The sequence below is a fragment of the Cupressus sempervirens genome, chromosome 3, assembly GCF_028749045.1.
Source record: "Cupressus sempervirens isolate cs-2001-9-10 chromosome 3, ASM2874904v1, whole genome shotgun sequence".
NCBI lineage: Eukaryota > Viridiplantae > Streptophyta > Pinopsida > Cupressales > Cupressaceae > Cupressus > Cupressus sempervirens.
The window spans coordinates 188,030,402-188,052,217 of record NC_143120.1 but is presented as its reverse complement, the minus strand read 5'-3'; positions in this window follow the sequence as shown (position 1 = coordinate 188,052,217).

Below are 21,816 nucleotides of genomic sequence, written 5' to 3'. Positions count from 1 at the left end.
GGTCTAAGATCTATAAGCCGAGGTGTAATTTATTTTTGGCTGGTATGCCCACATTCTTTGGTAGCTTCTCAAATTAAACAACAATTTTTTTCAACATCATCAATGGCTACTTCCACGTCAGTTTGGTCCCATCTCCTGGCAATAAGAACTATTTCATCAAAACCCCAAATCTTACATGGACATTGTATTTTTATTCTGCCATATTTTGTGCAGCTTAATCCCCAATTCCATCACTGGCCACACAAATTGTGCCAATAAGGGCCTGGTTTTCTTTGGTTGTTTCTACATTGATATTGGTTGGTTTCTGTGACATGTCAGCATAAATGTGGGCAACCAATACGCTACTGATTTTGGGAGGATGTAAGATGCTACATGCCTATCAACCCCAAATACTACAAAATACATTTAATTTATAAATAACAATGTGCATGGTTGGGGTTAACGAGTAGTTCATCCATGTGCTTGGTTCTGATTTGATGAAAACTAAATCTCTTAATAACCTGCCTCAAAAAACAATTTGGAAATTGAGATTGGATATTAAAAACCACATATCTGGTTGTTTGGATGGTTTGCTTGTAACTATGTAATTAATGCATTGGATTCCAGTTGGATCAGAATTTTTCTAATACCCATTTTGTCTGAATTGTTAAGGTAGCTCTTCCACAAGAATTTTTTTCTGCTTTAGATAACTTGCATTTCATTGTAGGTTTCTGCGGTGTATTGATTGGAAAGTAATAGTGGCTCATTTCAAAAAATTATCAAATTTGTGGGATACTCAGCTTTAGAACCTGCACAAACATACTCATGTTAAATATTTTTATGGATCTGTCCAAATAGTTCTCTTAGAGATTGTAAGTTCTTGCAATCCATACTACTAAACAGAATTTCTTCTGCGAAGATTGTGCAACAAGTGGATTTAAAGAACTAATAAAATTTAGAATAGATAAGTGTGATTGTTGTCATTTGGAAAGAATGCATGTTTTCTGCTTCTCAATAACTTTTCTTACATCATTCTTTGTTACCTCTTATAGGAACTGGGACGACGGTAGGAGAGGCGGACAACAGTGTTTGGAGTTCTCTTCGGTGATTTAGGTAAAATGCCATTATGCAATTCCATGCTCTATGGTGTTCTGATTTGGTTTGATAGCTTCTTCTGTTGTGAAATTTGGATTTTTAGCCTTCGTCCCTGTTTAATACTGGTGTACAAATTTGTTATAGATTTGGAGTCTCGATTTTACTATTGAGTTTGTGTTCCTTATCTCTTTTGTGCTCTTTAACCTTGAGCAGTCAAATGATGAAAACATTGACAATATCCAGTTAGGGTTGTGTAATATTATTCCATGCCTTCACTGGCCTAAATTTAGTTGTTGTAGGTATTGGTCTCTTGGATTGTTTAGTTCTACCAATCCACCCTTCTACATCGTTATTTTGTAGGATCCTTGAGGTTGTCAGCCTCTGAAAACTTATACCAAAACCATTCTGCCCTGAAATCCTCACGTTGCTGCTTGTGATGGCTGGGAAATTCAGTTTGCCTATCTTTACTGGTGGCTGTGTCAGATTGCGTGACCTCCAAGCGAGCTATTGTTTCACACTGGGGTCTTTCTGACGGGACCCATTAAAGTTCAGATAAATTACATCTACATAGGCAGGTGTATGAGCCACTTCATTGAACTTCATATTTTGCATTGCAAAATTTGCTTTAGGTGTTTTGTAATTAATTAGCATCTCATCATCTTATTCAAATTCCATTTTTATTCTTTAATTGTAACAAGCTCGATTTTACATATAATGATGTGTGTGTTTTGTTCTTCTGTTTAAGATAGTATGGTCCTGTAATTCACTAACTTCAATGTCTGATTCCTGTTAATATGATTTAATTTGACACTTGGTTATTGATATAAATTAAAGCAAGCTTGTATATATCTCTATTGGCACAACCCATGGAGCTTCATCCTCATACCAGTGATTCTTTAGCAAGCTACACCTTATGAGAATTACAATGTTATAGTAAAAAGTATAAATTCTAGAAGCATGGGTAGCAAAAAGGCAAGAATATATATTTCATTTAGCCACGTAATGGAGTCAGAAGATTGAGAGGATGTCGTTACCATCTCCAACACCAGCTGAGGGAGCAACAACAGGGCACCGGCAAACAATATGTGTACAACCAACCTCCACGATAAGAAGAGCAAATGAAATGGAAGTTTCTCAGTGCACCATCCAATTGCTTGATATGACTCATAGGCCCATTGATCTGATGCTTTGGGGCTCAGCAGTCGAGCAAGTGGGCAGTGAATTGCAACAAAGCTACTACTTGCAAGACACTACAGTTCTAGTGGTTAAGGGAGGCCGTGTTACTGAGTCCAATGGAAGAGTACTCAACACCACAGGTATACACAACTGATGATCAATCTCCAAAATCTAGAGACAGCGGAGTTAAAGTCATGGTTCGATGACAATGTTAAGGACAATGGTGAGCCATCGATTAGCTACGCCCCACAACCTCCTGCAGTATTGAGAATGACAATTCATGACATACATGATCAAACTATGCATTCTACTTGTGTTATAAAGTGCATCGTGAAAGCAACCATTATAGAGGTCAACACAGACAAGCTATCCTACCCGGCTTGCCCCAACCAAGTGGCAAGAAAGAAATGCAAGAAAAAGTTGTCTGAAAATGAAAATGAAGAATGGTACAGTAAAAAATGCGACAAGCAATTTACGGAATGCAATTATAGCTACATGGTCTGCCTATAATTGCAAGAGCACACTGGGGAGCTATGGGCAACCGCATTTGATGAAGGAGCAATAAAACTACTCGACATGACTACGAACACATTGCTAGAGCTAGCAGCTGAAGATGATGCTTGTGGCAGGGCTGTTGTGGTGGTGATGGCAGTTGGCATCACCGCCATAGCGGCCCTACCATATTGCTAACCATGGACGTCCCAATTGCGACGTCTGCACGCACATTGCGATGAAATAAGCATCGCGTGCATAGCGACACCGTCGCAATTAATGATTTTGCTTCACAATTACAACACATTCATAAACATTGCGACGGCCAGTGGCATCGACAGCAGCGCTACCACGCCGCTAGCACCGTCGCAAGTTTCCATGGACGTCGCAAGTGCGACGCCCACAGAAGAACTATAAAGGCTCCCGCCTTAGTGAACCCATGGTCAGATGCCGACGACACCCCGTCGCAATGCGTGGTGAAGACGTCAGAATTGCGACAGGAACCACATCCATTGCGACGGGAGCAATGATGGGTTAGAATGTTGAGCTTGTGACGGATAGGCATCGAAATTATGACGTCGAAGAATAGACGTTGTAATTTGCGACTAAAAAACAACATCTACTATCGTCGCAGTGGCAACACATTTGCGTCGCAATTCTGACACTTGGCTATCGCAAATCAATGCCAAATGTATTAGTGGTTTAAAAGCTTGTGAAAATAATCAATGTGACAAATATTTGTTTAAAAGAACATATTCCTTTTATGAAATGTAAGGTTGATTACCTAAACATCCATACATGTATAAGCATGGTAAGTTACTTGGAATATCATGAGAACAATATTTAAAGTACTCAAAATGTCCTTATCGCCTCCTACTACTCTCAAGGGAAGTCCATCTTCATTCATAACAAGAACTTCATCACACATGTACATCCAAGAATGTCCTCATCACCTCCTACATAAAATAAATTCAATATTACAAAATTCCCCCTAAGAAATAATAGTTCAAGTGAAATAAACATATGAAAATGAGAGAGAAAAAGAGGAATCTACTTACCAATAGGTGTTGCCATTGCATCTATGGCCATGCTACATGTTGAGTGAGTTTTATTGTTTTTCTATTGTATCAAGATATCTTTGTTTATATACATACATAAATACATATACATACATTATATATAAACAAGAGCATGGAGATCACAAGGGCACATCATGAAAATAAAATGCAGTGATCACAAGGGAACAACAACAAAATCCTAGATCTCCACTGATCTACACCAATGTTCAGAGCTCTCCACCCTCTTTCATACACAACTCTCCACAATCAATCAAAATAAATGGGTAATGATTAATTTCATGTTTTCTTTTCATTTTTTGTTTATAATCCATAATCCACAATCCATAAGATCTCTCTGTATATCTACATACATACATATATAGACACATAGATATGTGTATGTATGTATGTATATGTATATACATATACATATGTATATATGTATATACATACATAAATATATACATACATATACATAGAAATTATTTGACATGAGAGGTTCGCAAGTGAGGGTGTTGACCAATCTTTAAAACTTGAATGCTAAAATGAAAACTATCGATGATCAAACACCTATGCCATAGTTACAACACACTTTGAAGTTAATTTTGATAAGCTAGAGGTAGATATTTAGAATTTTGATAATCAAAATTTAAGGCATGAGAGTGAAGGAGAAGGAACGGGTTTAGAAAGAGAAGGAGAAAAGAAGCAGGTTTAGAAAGAGAATGCACAGAAGAAACAACATCTAGACAACATTGAGGATATTATGGGAGCCATTGGATAGAATCTGGGAAAGTGTTGTGGTAGGTACTATGCATTGGAATCATAGTTTTCAAGTGTCTTTGAGAATTTATAGTCTAAATATCAAATTATTACAAGAGTGTTTCAAGCATTGGCACAATCTCCTTGTGATGATCCCAAGTATCAAATGATTATAAGACTATCTCAAGGTTTGGAACCACTTCAACATCATTTGCATAGTTTAGAGGTAATATCATTTTGGAAGAGGCTTTTGCAAGGGAATGAGCCTCATGATTATGGCATTTACACAAAAGCAGTACTTGCTTCTTAAACTCCTTACACTCAACTCTTCACTGAAGTTATTCTTCTAGCAATGAGAATAGTTGCTATAATTCTTGGGATCCAAGGGATCCTGAACCTATGCTACATTTTCTAGAGACATGGGAGAAGTTACTACTGGCTTCAGTACTTCATAACATTCTGGATCATATAGTGATGCCCAAATTAACAACAATTGTAGATACTTGGGATCCTCATGGGGAGAGTTTGCCAATACATGCTTGGCTTCCATTTTTGGTCCAATATATGGAGCCTTTATATCCAACCATTCAATATAAATTGGGGAATACACTTCATGTCTGTCATTCAAGTGGTGCATCTGCATATGCAATTTTATCACCACAAAAAACACTATTTGATCCTGCTAGATGGGAACAACTGATTGTTCATTTTATTGTACCTAAGCTTATGATAGTTCTACAGGAATTTTTAATCAACCCAGCTAATTAGCAACTAGACCCAATTTACTAGGTTATGGCTAGTTTCTTTCTAAAAATATCTACTATGATATGTTTTTGTAAAATTTCTTGCGAACTCTGCCCTTTTTTCCTAGTCTCCATTATTTTTGTGGAGGATCTTGAGGTAAGTCACTTAGCACAAGTTGAGTGAGTTTTATTGTTTTATTATTTGGAGTTTGGAATATGTATGCAGTTGGATTAATTTTTTTTGTTGTGCTAAGATGTAATAAGTACCTTAAAAAAGAACTCTAAATATACATGTTTAGAAGGAAATATAAAGAGATACATATTTAGAAGGAAAAGAAATGAGCATTTACATAGCCCTTGAAGAAAATCATAGAGCTAGGACATGGCAATGAAATCACAAAGCAAGGGCACAGAGATCACAAGGGCACAACATGGTAACAAAATCATAGAGGAAGGGAATGACAATGAAATCACAAAGCAAGGGCATGGCAATGAAATATAGAGATCAAAAGGGCATGACAACCAAATTTTACAGAAAGAGCACGACAACAAAATGCAAAGATCACAAGGGCACAATAACCAAATCATAGAGAAAGGGCATGGAAATGAACTGCAGAGACCACATCAATAAAATTATAGAGCAAGGGAATGATAAAATTGTAGAGATCACAATAATGAAATGCACCAATAATAAGGGAATGACAACATCCATAGCTCTTCACCCTTATTCGAAGCTCTCAACCCTCTTTCCCATGTAGCTCTCCACAATCAAAACAATGCCAAGCTAAAGTGGGTCAGAGGATGATAAGGAGGAAAAAGAAAAAATCAAAGGTAAGAGATCAAATTGCAGAAGTTGATGAGAGTGGAGTGAAATAAGCTAGGAAGAACAAGAAAAGGTGGATTGGTACTACAAGAGGAATTCTCATTCCAAATGAGAGCACGGAGGAGATGCAGAAGAAATGGTTGGGATGTTATCATCTAGGTGTTATCAAATGTGCATTTTGTTCAATGGTTAATATTTTTCAAGTTGGATGTTGCCCAATTTTTGAAGCAGCATGGGCTTAGAAATGTACTTTTAATGGTTCCCTAGGGTATCCTACAAGGTAGACTATAAATTTTACTATACTGCATATAGGAGATAAAATTTTGGAGACTAGTGTAATGGAAAGAAGAATATGCCAAGAGAAATAGTGGCAAAAGTAATATAATTTTGAACTTCTGATACAATATTAATACAAAATATATTACCGATCAAAAAAACCAAAGAGTTTTTTTAAAAATATAATAACTATAAACAACATCATTTAATAAGTTAGTATGATAGAAAATACATAATAGATTACCAGTTCTATGCTTGTTCATTTACAAGTTATTTTATTCTCTTCTATTTTTTTGTTGATTTATTTATTTGAATCTGCTATTAACACTTAAAGTTTTTATTTTGTGAGAGATTGTGGTATAATAACAAACAAAAATTCAAACATAAAGGTGGCACAATCTTTAAAAAAATTAATACAACTTTAAAATCTAAGTTTTCCATAGCAAGGCATTTTCTAAATACTTTTGTATAGCTCAATTTTATGCTCTTGTATTGAATTTAATTGAAGCTTGAAAAGGAATAGCTACTACTAACTAAAGTTACCTACACCCATTCTTCATAAATTCCTTCAAATAAGTTTCCCTCTGAGTACTTTTTTCCTTGATTCCAAAAGCAATGCATAATGCCGTTAGAAACACACTTTTTCCATCTAATATAGTGTAATGAAACATTAAAAATGATTAAATACAACAAGTGAACCACACAAATTCATAAACTACAGAAAACAATATTTATAAACTACAAGGCATTATAATCTTTGAAAAAAAGGACATTAACAATTCACTCATTCTCGTTCTGGCCCATTCAATGCACTCTATCTACAAGCTATTGTGGCACATGAAATTCTCCATGTAGATCTTCAAGATAGTAGCAATGCCTCCGCTTTGTTTCTTACTGAAAATTTTTTAGTTATGTCCTCCATCAAAAGCTAGCACACATAAAAAATAAAATGAATACAAAAATGCTACAACTATAAGGGTTTGGGCTTAGAGTTTCAACACATAAAATCCCAAACACCCTGTTTCAGAAGATACAAGAAAGAAATTAAGAGTTTTGAGAATAAAAAAGAGAAAGAAATGAATATGAACTTAATGCATAGACTTTTCCCTTACCTTTGGTTGTAGTATCTCTAAAAATGAGCTAAATTTCTATTGTTTTATTGATTTTATTCAGCTCAGCTCACTGTTATTGTTTTTCAAAGGCATTGTGACAGTAGTGACATCTAGTGTTCTAAGTCGTGGTGGGAATTGGACATCAATTTTAGAGACTTCTACTCTAGTTTGAGTGCTATCATTAAGTTAAGTCATTTGTCAAAGATTATAAATTTTTAAGGGAAAGTACTACGTACACAATACTACAATAATATAAAACAATAATCAGCTATGAAGGTTAAAATTGAAACTAATTGGACAGCATTACCCTAAAAAAGAGGGGGGAAACTTCATATTAAAATTGTACTTTTTTGTAAAATTTCTTGTGAATACTACCCATATTTCCTGGTCTACATTATTTTTATGGAGGAGCTTGAGGTAAGTCACTTAGCATGGATTGAGTGAGTTTTATTGTTTTATTATTTGGATTTTGAAATATATATGCAGCTAGATCAATTTTTCTATTGTGCTAAGATGTAATAAGCACCTTAAAAGAGATCTCTAAATATACATGTTTAGAAGGAAAAATAAAGAGATGCCTATTTAGAAGGAAAATAAATGAACATTTAGATAGCCCTTGAAGAAAATTGTAGAGCAAGGGCACGACACAATAATGAAATTGTAGAGCAAGGGCATGGCATGCAAACAAAATCACAGAGCAAGGGCATAGTAATGAAATTGCAAAGCAAGGGCATGGCAACCAAATCATAGAGATCACAAGGGCGTAGAAACCAAATCATAGAGCAAAGACATGGAAATGAAATGCAGAGATCATAGCAATGAAATGCACCAATCACAAAGGTACGATGATACTCAAAGCTCTCCACCCTCATTCGGAGCTCTCCACCTTCTTTCACACATAGCTCTCCACAATAAAATCAGCATGTATGTATGTATATGTATATGTATATGTATATGTATATGTATATGTATATGTATATGTACTCACACAGGTGTCACAATTACAATGCTAACCTCAATATTGTGATGGCTTCAGGGATAATTGCAAAGAAAAATATGAAAATCACCACAAATTACATCGTTGTCACAATTTGACCCCAAATGTTGTAGTGAGAAATGATATTTTTGTATTGGTCAAAAATAGAGAAATGAAGATATATGTGTATGGTACATCTTTGGTAGAGGGAGGGAGATGGAGGAGGGGTGAAGACTAGGAGAAGATTGTAGGGACCCTCTCTTTCTCTCCCTCTCTCAACCATTTTTCCCTCACCTTCTATCCTTCTCCCACACTACACCTCTCTCTCTCTCTCTCTCACACACACACACATCTTCTTCCTCTCTTTTTCTCCTCTCCCCCTCCCTTCCTCGCTCTCTCCTCCTTAGCATGATAAAATTACCATACAAGTAGACAATAAAAGAAAAAGATATGCATTTATCATATAAAGAAAGAGTTTGACATATGTTGAGGTTGCTACAAAGAAGTGCATTTACTAAATTAAGAAAGGGAGCATCCTAAGATTGATTGAATGAAAATCATAATGAAACTAAGAAAGAGAGAAAAGAAACAAAGAGGGAGTAGACAATATACAGTATTGAAGTTTTTGGATTACATTGTAACTAGTTAAGTTTCACTAGTATTTCTATTAATGCCAAAGAGGGAGATTGTTGGAAAATATAATTGGAACAATTGTAATATTGTCATTGATGTCAAACCTATTGGTAAGACAGAGTGTCATTTACTAGAGATACATTTACTAATAGTGTAGAGTGCCATATCATTTGATTTATGAAGAGGATTTGAAAAGATGAGATGATGATTTGACCTAGTGAAAGGTTGAGTTGAGATGTGTTTCGTGTTAAGGAAATACAATGGGCACTTGATAAGTTAGTCCTTGACAAGATATTGTGTTGTTTGATCAATACATGAAGTGTAGAATATAGTTGGATGAAGCTAAAATTTGAAATAATTCATAAGTTTAAGCTTGACTGATTATCATTATTGCATGTTCAATGAAGGAGTTGAAGCATAAGATAAAGGAACTTATGTAGAAGCCAAACAAAATAGTTCAAGTCGAGGCTTATTTTCAATAAAATAAATGGAGTTTAGTTGTTACTGAGTGTACTATTGGTCAAGCAAGCATGTTAATGGTGAATAAGAAAGTATAGTGATTGTCAAACTACACAATGATGACTGAGCTGAAGAACATAGTGATTGTTGAGTGAAAACAAAAGTTAAAGTTTGAAAAATATTTGATTCTGAGGCCAACACAGTTGGAAATTTTGAATTAGTCAAAGCAAGTGGAAGATAAGAATTGATGAGTTGGCATATTTAATGCATGAGGAGAATTTGTTACACGATCAAAGACAAGTATTTAATCAAAAGTTTCTAGAAGGAGGAGAACAAAAAGATGGAAGGATTTGATGAATCTAAACTAACCCTAAGATTAGTGTGATATTTAAGCAAAATAATATTGAAATTACCTATTTAATGAGGCATAAAGAATAAATTGAAAGGTTAGTTTGTTGTTGATTGGGGATCTTAAGGAGAAGCTATGAGAAGTTTTGAAGAGGTGAACAATAGAGGTGAAGTGTGAAGAGTTTATGAAGTTTTATTTATTGAGGATGTGCCAAGAAGATCAGAGATGGATATTCAAATGCATGCTAGTCAATGAGCCAGCAGATAAGTAAATAGAGATCCAAATTGTCAAAGTGACTTATACTTTACAGATCAAACCTATTGTTACATTCTAACCATTGTATCAATCCAAAATCCTTTAATTAAGGTTGACCTAATAGTCATTTTATAAATCCTTTAATCAAGGTGATATTCTAATGGAATGTTCTAAATTCCTCTAACAAGGCACAAGGTTACATTTAATAGTGTATTTTATAACCTTTATCAAAGTTGGCTCTTAACCAATCTCACTTTAGAAGGTTGAAATATTGGTAGCATGGTACTTGGTGGTTTTTCCCAAATTAGGTTTCCACTTTAAATCAAAATTGTTATGTTCATGTGTAGATGTTATTATTTTGCATGCTATATTTTATAGTAGTTTATTTACTAAGATATGACACATATAGAGATAGAGATTTAAGATATTGCATGAAATGTTAAATTGTTGATGATATGCTATGGAGACTGAGTGGATATTTGAGTTTTATTAAGTTGTTTGAAGTGTTTAAAAGTTGAATTGGTACATCTAGACCTAAGGATAACTGATTCACACCACTCTCATATATTCTGAAATTATTATAATAATTCATATCAAAGTATAGGTGCTTTTCAAGAAAGTTTGAAGGGACTCAAGTTAAATATCAAGATGTATAAGAGAGAGATACCTAAGTTGAATAAGAAGAATTTTCCAGCATGGCAAAAGCTGATGAGATTGCACTTATCTAGAATTGGAAATTCCACATCCTACTACCTAGACAATGACTAAATTGAGGTGCCTAGACCTATTACAATTGACCAAACGAAAGAGAAGCAAAAGCGAAACAAAATGATGATTGAACTTTTAGCAGCCTCAAGTTATATTAGATTTGATGATGTGAAGGAATGCATACTGCTAAAAAAATGTGGGACAAGTTCGAAAAAATCCATGGTGGAGACAAGAATGTGTAGAGAGCTAAGGAAAAAATCTTAAGAGGAAAGTTTGATGACATGAGAATGTGGGAAGGTCAGAATATTGGACAATATTGTAGCCAAATCAAAGAATTGGTGAATGTTATCAGAGGATTTGAAGGAGATATAATTGATGAGACTATAATAAGTAGGATATTGAGGACTTTACATCCCATCTATGCAATCAGAGTATTTGCAATTCAAGAACTAAGATCTACACCTGGTAATGATCTAACCTCAGATAGTTTGAATGGTAGACTTATTGCATTTTAATTATCAATTTTTGATAACTACTCCCTACAAGTGTGGAATTTTCATTCAATTCCCAACTAACCCTTGATGGATATAATAAAAAGAAGAAAAGAAAGTATGTAGAAAGTGACATTGGATTTGATGACGACCTTGATGAACTTGAAGAATTGTTGGCAAGAAGACTTCCTAGAGGAAAAGGAAAATACAAAGGTAAACTTCATATTATCTATTTTACATGTAAAAATTTGGTCATATGCAACTAAATGCCCTAAAAAAGATAAAAAAGATGAAAGGAAATATCTCAAGTACAAAGGAAGGAGAGATGAAAGAATTAACAGAGAGAAGAGACTACAAAGAAAAAGGTAAGAAATGCTACTATATAGCTAAAGAGGATGGTTCTAATAGTAATTATGATGGTCATGATGAAGAAGTTGTTTGTATTACAATAAAAGATTATTCTAATGAAGATGAGAAAACTATATTGATCTCACATGTGAGTAAAACTTGTAGATGGATAATTTATAGTGGTGACTCACATCATATGACTGGTGATACAAGTAAGTTTGATAAGCTAGGACATTGTAATGGAAGTAGTGTTAAGTTTGGTAATGATGCACCATGTTATGTGAAAGGTAAAGGATCAATTAAACTAATTGAAAATATCAAGTGTGACAATGCATATTGGGTTGATGGTTTGAAGTATAACTTGTTGAGTGTAGCATAATTGATAAGTTCAAGCTATAGAGTTTATTTCTAGAACAAGAAGGTGAAAGTCTATAATTTTTTCGGTGAACTTGTTACAAGTTGAGAGCAAACAAGAGCTAACTTCTTCTATCTAGACCTATCTAAAAAATACTTGTTTATTTGCAAAATGTGAAGATGTTTGGTTATGGCATAAGAGGCTATGTCATGTGAATTTTAATTAACTTGGTAAGAATTAGAAAATGAGAAGAGTTAGGTGAATACCAAGATTAAGAAACCCTGATAGAGTGATGTGTAAATAATATCAAATTGGTAAAATGACAAAGTCTAGTTTCGAGAGCAAGACCTATTCTTCTGATGAGATTTTGAAGTTGTTTCAAACTGACTTATGTGGTCCTATTGGAATACAAAGCTATTATTGTGATATATATTTTATTATGTTTGTTAATGATTTTTCAAGAATGATGATTGTGATGTTTCTTAAGGAAAAATTTGATTAATTTCAAATGTTCAAGTGGTATCTTTCTAGAGTTGAGAAAGAAGTAGGTAAAAGTCTCAAATGTTTGAGATTAGATAGTGGTGGTGAATTCATTTTAGATGAGTTCAACATATTTTTCAATAAAAAAGAAATAAATAGGCAAATGAATGCACCAAGGACACTACCACAAAATGGTATATTAGAAAGAAGGAATAGGTCTATTAGGAATTGCACAAGAACATTAATGATTGAGAAGGATGTTTCACAGAAGTACTAGAGAGAGATTATTACTGCTAAAATCTATACTCTAAACCAAGTTCAAGTAAAGAAAGGAACAAACAAAATACCATTTCAAATTTGGTATGGATATGCACCAAATGTGAATTATTTTAAAGTCTTTAGAAGCAAATATTATATATATAAAGATGCAAGAAAAGGTAAACTTGATGTTAAAAGTGATGAAGGAATATTCATAGGTTATTCCACTAAAACTAAATCTTATAAATGTTTGAATTCAAACACTAAGAACATTGTGGAAAGTGAAAATGTTACAGTTGATGAATTTGCAAGGAAAAATGAAGAATAATGCAAGAAAGAACCTGAAGATTATAGAATTTATTTCTATGTCCATGAAGGTGAACCTAGAACCTTACCTAACACTAGTACATTTGAGGCCATTTTTCGATCCATATTGGTCAAAATTTTGACCAAATTTCAACCAAATCATTGGTCAAAATTTTCCTAGTCAAAATTTTGACCAACGTACTGGTTGGTCAAAATTTTGAACAATACATTGGTCAAAAACTTTCAAACAAGTTGGCACAAGTTCTGCCAAGCATTGGTCAAAATTTTGACCAATTCTGGTAGAAACCTCCACAGCATTGGTCAAAATTTCAACCAATGTTTGGTCAAAACCTACCAAGCATTGGTCAAAATTTCAACCAATGCTTGGTGGAAACCTGTCAAGCATTGGTCAAAATTTTGACCAATGCTTGGTCGAAACCTGCCAAGCATTGGTCAAAATTTTGACCAATGCTTGGTCGAAATTTTTTTGAGGTTCATACTTGTTGAGGTCTACTTCAGTAATGGCTCATCTTGTGAAATTTTTGTCTAGAACCTTTCTAATGAGATAATGTGTTATGAGCTCTTCATCAATGGGATGAAACGTGAATCTAGGAGGCAGTTGTGCATCACCCATATCATGAATGTAACTAAAGTTAAGAGCCTCTATTATTGAATTATCTTCCCTATCACCCATATTCATTTCCTTTGCTATGGGAAATAGGGAAGAGGATTCAATAATAGAGGCTCTTAACTTGAGTTATAGTCATGATATGGGTGATGCACAATTTCCTCCTAGATTCACGTTCCATCCCACTGATGAAGAGTTCATAACACATTATCTCATTAGAAAGTTTTTAGACAACAATTTCATAGGAAGGGCCATTGCTGAAGTGGACCTCAACAAGTGTGAGCCACAAGGAGGGTTCAATTCCCTCCTTTATTATTCACTATGCACATAATCCCACACACCCATTTGATCTTGAATGATGATATGTACTGAATGTTGAATGTCTATGTTGAGTGCTCCAAAACCATCCATTTCATGCCTTCATCTGTACACAATTTCTTTCTTGTTTCTTTCTACTCGCATGCCCATTTCATTTCATATGATCATCTAAAAATTGTATCACTCTAAGCTCTCAACTGTTTCCTCTTGATTGATCATCTCATAAATGTTGAATGAGAGCTTTGGATAAGCTATAGGCATCCATCAAAGCATAAAGGATTTTTCCAGATGGTGTAGATGAAGTAGTAGCATTTGCCTTGGGAGACATGCTTGCAAAATGGAAGCATAGATAAGTCATGTGAACTGTTTGACAGGATGCCTAAATGTAATGTGGTCATCAAAAGCCATGGTTGTTGGATATGCCCTGGTAGAAATGCATGCAAAATGTGGAATTATAGGTAAGGCATTTGAACTATTTTATTGACTGCCTCCATGAAATGTCATCTAATGGCAAGCCAATATTGGAAGATATGCATATTTTCCCAATAAGAATCATTATACAAGGAATAACCTAAAGCCTAATCAAAGAGCTACAAATATCAAAGTACATAAAGGAACTAACAATGGAACCATGAATAATCATGATATATATCAAGCAGCATCATAAGCCTAAAAAAAATAGACATGCTACAAGAACCTCTGGGTACCCAAGGCATAAATCACTTATAAGTAAACCATTGAATTCTTTCTTGAAAGTGTAAAATCCAGGGTAGGTAAAAAGCTATATATACCACATTACTTAGATCAAAATTCACAAAACATAGGTACCAAGTTTTACAAATTAAAGATTCAAAACCACCAGGTTTGATCAATTCAATGTTCAAAAATCATAATTACCTAGTCCAAAAAATTGATTTGTTTAGGAGATCCATAAAAATTGGAAATCCATAACCCAAGAAAGAATTCACTAAAATTTGTATAGGAATTGAAAAGCCAAGGATGAATTGGTCAAATTTTCTTGGTACAAAAAATCTCAATCAAGTTAAATTTGATTTAAGACTAACCAGATCTAGTAACTATGTAAGAAAGTCCACCATCTGACACTTTAGCATAAAAACTCAATCAAAATCAAAGACAACATGAATACAACACACTTTGCACTAGGACATATACCATAATTCAATTACCTATTAAATAGGCATTTCAACCTGAAGAAAGTGGGGATAACAAAATAGAGCAATCATATAAGATTGGAATCCTATCATGCAACTACATATAGAATTTCCAATTTCATTTCCATAAATATTAGATGCCTACAACCAAAGAATATCTTCCTCGATACTAACATGCATATCCCATAATATGATTTAATTTCCCATCTTGTAGGCTTTGACTCAATCCTTGATTAAGCAACTAACACCACACATTAATACAAACTTCAATCAAATGTTCAAAAATCATTTCCCACAGCTTTTTGTAACTATTAGTATTTCCTACCTATCAAACAAAAGCCAACAAATATACATGATTACCTAAGTCAATAAGCCAGTTTGAGACAATGGACCTCCAACTAAAGTCTAGCTTGCTAGATTTTCAAGACCAGCAAAGTTGAAACCAAATCCCATACCTCCAATTGGTTGACGTGAACCTTGATATGGTAAATGCCCCCCAATGGGACCACCAACACTTCCATGTCCTGCACCAAATCATCTATTACACTTCACTCTTGCATTCTTGTCTCATAATGATGGATCTTGTAGCGTGATCCAAAACATTAATCCTAAAAATACCATACACAATCAAATTGAAAAACAAAATATTTACTTTTCAAATAGATTAATGTTGATGTAGCTACAAGATTATGCTTACCAAAAATTCATTTGATCCAAAACATTGATGTTAAACAACACATTCATTTAATCCAAAATATTGATGCTAAACCACAAATTCATTTGATCCAAAATGATGATGCTAAAAGTATTTACACGATTGAATTTAAAAATCAAATTACAGTGTCATTTGAACTTCCATATCTGAAGGGATAAGTAACAACATCCACTACAATGTCATAGATGTCTGAGTAAACAATAGTTGATCCTGGTAGTGAGCTCTCCAAGTTGGAGAAACCAAGTCCCAGTTTTTGTTGAAGTAGGGTGATGCATCATTTATTCTTAATTTGCATGGCCTCCCTACCACAGCAAGAAATGTTTTTTTTTAAGATGAACATCCCAAGATGGACAGCCCTGCTGCTATGAACTTTCTGGCTCCAACATTATATAGATCCTAGCACAGTTACTATTAACATTTCCTATATTGAAGAAATAAATGGTTATTGTTAACATTTCCTATATTGAAGAAATAACTAACACCCCAATTAGCATTCCCTGTAGCCAAGTAGTAAAGTGCATTGCTTACAATACTCAAAGCACGCTCTACCCCAACAATGGTTGTTATTCGAGATGTACATTCCCTAAAATATTGCACTTGCTTCTACAATGCTCACTTAACAATACCTACACCAATCAATAGACACCAAGGAACCAACAAATTTCAGAGCCAGATGATACAAACACATTACAGAGCTAAGTCTTATATGACACAAAGCATTATCTACAAAATTTGTGTCAAGTTTGTCTAATAGAATTTGGAAAGACTTTAGCAAGAATATGATAAGGACCAGACTTTTGCAAGAATGGGACCAGACTTTGGGCTTGCCAATGAAGAATTTGATAACATAGTACTCAACAAAAAATTCCTGCAAAATATATTCTTTCAAAAGAAATTTTGACCAGAAAGGCACCTGATAAGCTAAAGGTTCAAGACAAAATTTTGTAGGAAGATCAAAGCGGAAGACACCACTTTCAAGACATTCAACATGGCCTCCAATATATGTTTCACTCTCAAGTAGATGCCCATTGTAAAACTTTTCTAGTTCAAATTGATTTTTGTTGGGACAAATGATGTTTTCCTTGAATGCTTGCAAAGGTTCGTACATTAATAAAAATCCAACAATAATATCATCAAAACCCTATATTATAATCATCAAAGCACTAATAATCATGTTTAAGCCTCAAAGCACCTTTCAAAAAACCTATGAACAAAAAGGATGAAATCACTAAAGAAAATAAACAGATTTTTTTGGAATGAAAATATGGGACTTGAAGAAATCATTTAAGCATTATAACACTTAATAAGACCTATCTTGGATTTAACCAATGTTGTACCAAAACAGTAGGGAACAACCAGGAATGTAATTATTTCAATAGCCATTTCATTTACAAAAAATATTTAAAAGTATACATTATTGAATCTTAGTTTTCTAAATGTGTGAATATTCCAAAACCTTGATAGATTTAAGTGACCCTAAATTAGATTGAAACAATTTATAAAAGATTTTAAGCCATTGAAAGATTAATCACCTGAACCATACACAAAATTTCACAAAGAGTTCAACTGCCTTTGTGTAAACTTCATTAGGGGGCATAGGGATTATTGTTGCTAAAGAAAAGATAAAAGGGTGTCAATAGTTCATGTAAAGGTAATATGTTGCAACTACATCAGATATTGAATAGGAAGCCATTGTCTACACAAAATAAGCATCAAAAGAACATATCATGGCACTCAAAAATGGAGAACAATAAAACCAGTACACTGACAAATAATTTAAACAAGCAATGTAAATAGCAATGCAATATTATCTTTTACTCCTACTAGTGAAAAACAAAATGAGTGAATCAAGAAATCGACATCAATATTTGATATCATTATGACCGACCTGTGGCTCTTCCATTGCAAAGTAGACGATATCCTCAGGATTTACTTCCAATGGATCATAACCTAACTTTTCTTTTGTAACAGCCTACATTAGAATGCAAAGAAAGAAAGAAAAAAGGAAGAAACTTTATTAATGACCATGAATGACCAAGAATAAGTCAATAGGCTAGAACATACATCAAATATAATACAAGTGAACTAGGAAAACTTATCCTAGGATAGTTAATTGAATTGTTAAGCACTGACATAATACTTTCATATTTCTAATTCGTTATCTACAGCTTAAAATAGGAATACATCTACTAAACATAATACAAATCACTCAAAAAAATTGAATGTGGTAAAAAAGTGATCAACAACATAGTGAATCCAGTCTATAGGTTTGTGGCATTGATGGCACTTGTGGTTTGAGAAGAGATTCAAAAGGAGGCCTTTTTGAGGATGCATTTCAACAACAAGAAAGAGTGAAGACATGATGCAAGAATCACTCTAATGCAAAGACCAACAACGAATAACATGAAAACATATGCTTATTTTATAAACTTCAATGAAACCTATTTTCATCTTATCAAATCAAAAGATTGCAAGAGATCACTCAAGGCATTTGTATCGTGATCTTAGCCAAATTATAGGAAGTCATTGTAATCAAATTACTTTCTTTCAATATAATGGGAGGAATCTCCTTTGACAGCAATTCACCACAAACAAAAAACTCAAAACATGTAGAAAACAAAAAGTAGAGAATACCATTTAAAGAACTTTTTCAGTGTGCTGAAGAAAGCTGGTAGGCACAATACGGTACAAAACCAAATTAAAAATATACTCATCATTTTAATCTCAAACAAGAAATCCACTAAATTATTATCCTATCTTTAAAAAAAATTAGGATTCATGAAACTAACAATTTAAAAGGTTCATAGTGCATTCTATCCATTAAGCACAGTGCAACTTGAGATAAAATTGTTTGAAAAGTAACCTTCCAGAACACGTGTAAAATGAAACGTACACTTTCTGCCAAGTTTGGATCAGGGATGTTCTACTTCTAGATGAAGAGGTTCTACAAGTCTAAAATAAAACTACAACTCCAAAATCAATGAAAATTTTTCTATTTATAGTATTACTGCTGCCACAAACATAGGAAAAATACATAAGAATATGCCCACTATTTAGAAACATCAAGATAGTAAGACATGAGATCTTGAAAAGAAAAGAAGAGGAGGTTCACAGAATTAAAAATACAATTAATGAAAAAAAATCATTTATGCATATATGTGAAAAAGGAAAACTCACACAGTCTAAGCCAAGGATAGATTCCATTTTAATTTCAAGCTAGGCATAAAATGCATTCACCAAGCACAAATGATTGAATAATATTTGGAGCAAGTCTTGATCTATTTCTCTAAATTTAAGCTCCTTCCAAACATAATATAGAAACTCTAACAAAAAGCTATTTAACTATTAGAAGTTACAATGTTTTGATAGACAGAACTAGCACCTTCAGGCCCTGGCTACCTTGTGGTAGATAATTGTCACGCTTGACCCAAGCAAAAAAATCTAGGTGGCATGCAAATTTAGCACGGCATTCACCTTGAATTTTATCACAACAGAAGCCAAGTTCCTACAGTCAACCAACAATAATATCAGAATGATATAGTATCTTCACATAATGCAAACAACTTTAGGATAATGATTTATTGGAGATGAAAACTTAAAAGTAGCCGAATACAAATTAACAAATCACTTTGCTAGGTCCAAGTGAGAAATTGCAAAACCTTCTCCTATTTGAAAACATAAATTAAACTTGAATTTTAAGCTATATTAGTTTTCATGAATAAGGGGACTAGGTAAACAACATTAGAGTGCTAGTCTCAAATAACAATAAACTAGAAATGATATAGGAAGATTTGTTCCTAGAGCAATAGAATAAAATAAATCAAAAGAGAGAAATATACATACAACATTTTAAGTTTTAATTTTAATTTTAATTCTATCCAAACATAGGAAAATTTAATTCTAAAGCTCGCACAAGTCTCAGCTAAAAATATTTTTTTGTAAAATAGACTTAATTAATGGGGTCATGAGACTGAAGCCTAGGAAGCATCAATGCATTCAGACCTGGAAAAATGAGGTAAGAAAAGAGTAAAACATTATAACCATAATTCCAAAACTTGTTTAGTACTCACAAGCTAGATTGCTACGTGAGTTGTTATTAAATTTGTGGTGATTCTTCCCTATAAAATTGATTAGGCAATAGGGAAAAACACAATTTTTGTGCTAATACGTGTCCAAATCCACATTAAAACCTTTTTCTGCCTATAATTTTTAAGAAAAACACTATTTTTCACTTCATTTTCAAACACAATTGGCAACTTAGTGTAATTAATCTTTCATATTTTACTTCATTTATTAATTTAAGTTATCTTGGCCATGCATTTCATATTTTATATTTCAATATGTCAGCAACAAAGGGTTTTTTATCACCAAAAGTATGAACAATATTTTGTCACATGCTTGTCCTAAGGTCAAATGGGATAAGTATGAGTCGTAAATGATCTCAAGCCCAAGACAGAGCCATCAGTTCAAATCACTGAGAGAAATGTTAAAGTGCTAAAATCAGAAACATATTGCAACCAACTTTGGTCCCTGGTGCAACATATCCAATTAGACACACCCATGTACAAATCTCGGGTGACTTTAATGTAAAATATCCATCACCATCCAATCTAAACTAAACATAACCTAGCAAGGGCTTTCAACAATAAAAAGACAAAACTAATATATAAAGTGAGAGTGTAGAGCACTTTAAATTCATAGCATCACGAATGAAACATTCTAGCCATATACCTTCTATCTATGAAATACACACTTATGTCAAGGTAAAAATCAGTCTTCCATGCTAGATATAATACCCAAAGAACACAATCAAAATGTATTACTTATTAGAAAAGATGAAATAAAATAATGGTTTGATTCAATATAATTAAGACAAGATCAGAATAAATTACTTAAGGCATCTAGAACAAGTACTCTACTCATTAAGACTTTAAATGGCAACGTAGATTCATTGAACCATCATGAATTGTGAACTTTCTCCTGAATAGAAAGTAATTCAAAATCCCCAATAGTTTGCTAATTTAAGAAATTTTCATACTTGATATGGAAAATCACTTACATTGCTCATTCTCATTCCATAATGATTAGCTCGTTGCTCCAGGAAAGGCCAATCAAAAAAATCACCATTGTATGTCACATAAAGCCCAGGTTTGACTTCATGCATATGATCAAACCACCACTTAATAAGATCTCTTTACATAAATATCAAATTTCAAAGGAATCAGAATAAGTTTCAGAGGCACAGAGTTTATGATAGAAAAGGAAATAGCCTAAACTACCTCATTCGGTACATTGGTCACTTTGAAAATCCTTTTGAATTTTGGCTTTGGTGTGTATTCCAAGTCTTCAATGTCCTCCCCAACACACTAGAAAAGAAGTGGCAAGATTTTAAAAAGCCAAAGAGGGGCTATATTCAATGAATGTACCATCATTCTAAAAATAACAAAACACATATTATAAATACATGAAAGTATAAACCCATTTGAATGTCAAAGAAGGATATACAACATTGTATCTACTAGTTGATCTCTCATGAACTCAACTATAGAATTAAATGTGAATCAAACAATCTACTGTAAAACCTCAACAAAACTAAAATGTGATCAGCACTAAGGTATGCCCTTCCTAATTAAGCATCAATCCCATATAGACTAGTGTAATTCATAATTACCATACATTATTTGATGTTGACTGATATCTCCTTGAGACAATGCATTAAATTGGAGTGAAACATAGTCTGCCAGAAAACCTTTAACAAGACTTAAAAGTTAAATGTTATCAATAATAAGGTATGTCATTTGTAATGAGCATAGCACTTTCAAAATTGTATTGGGTGATTGATATCTCCTTGA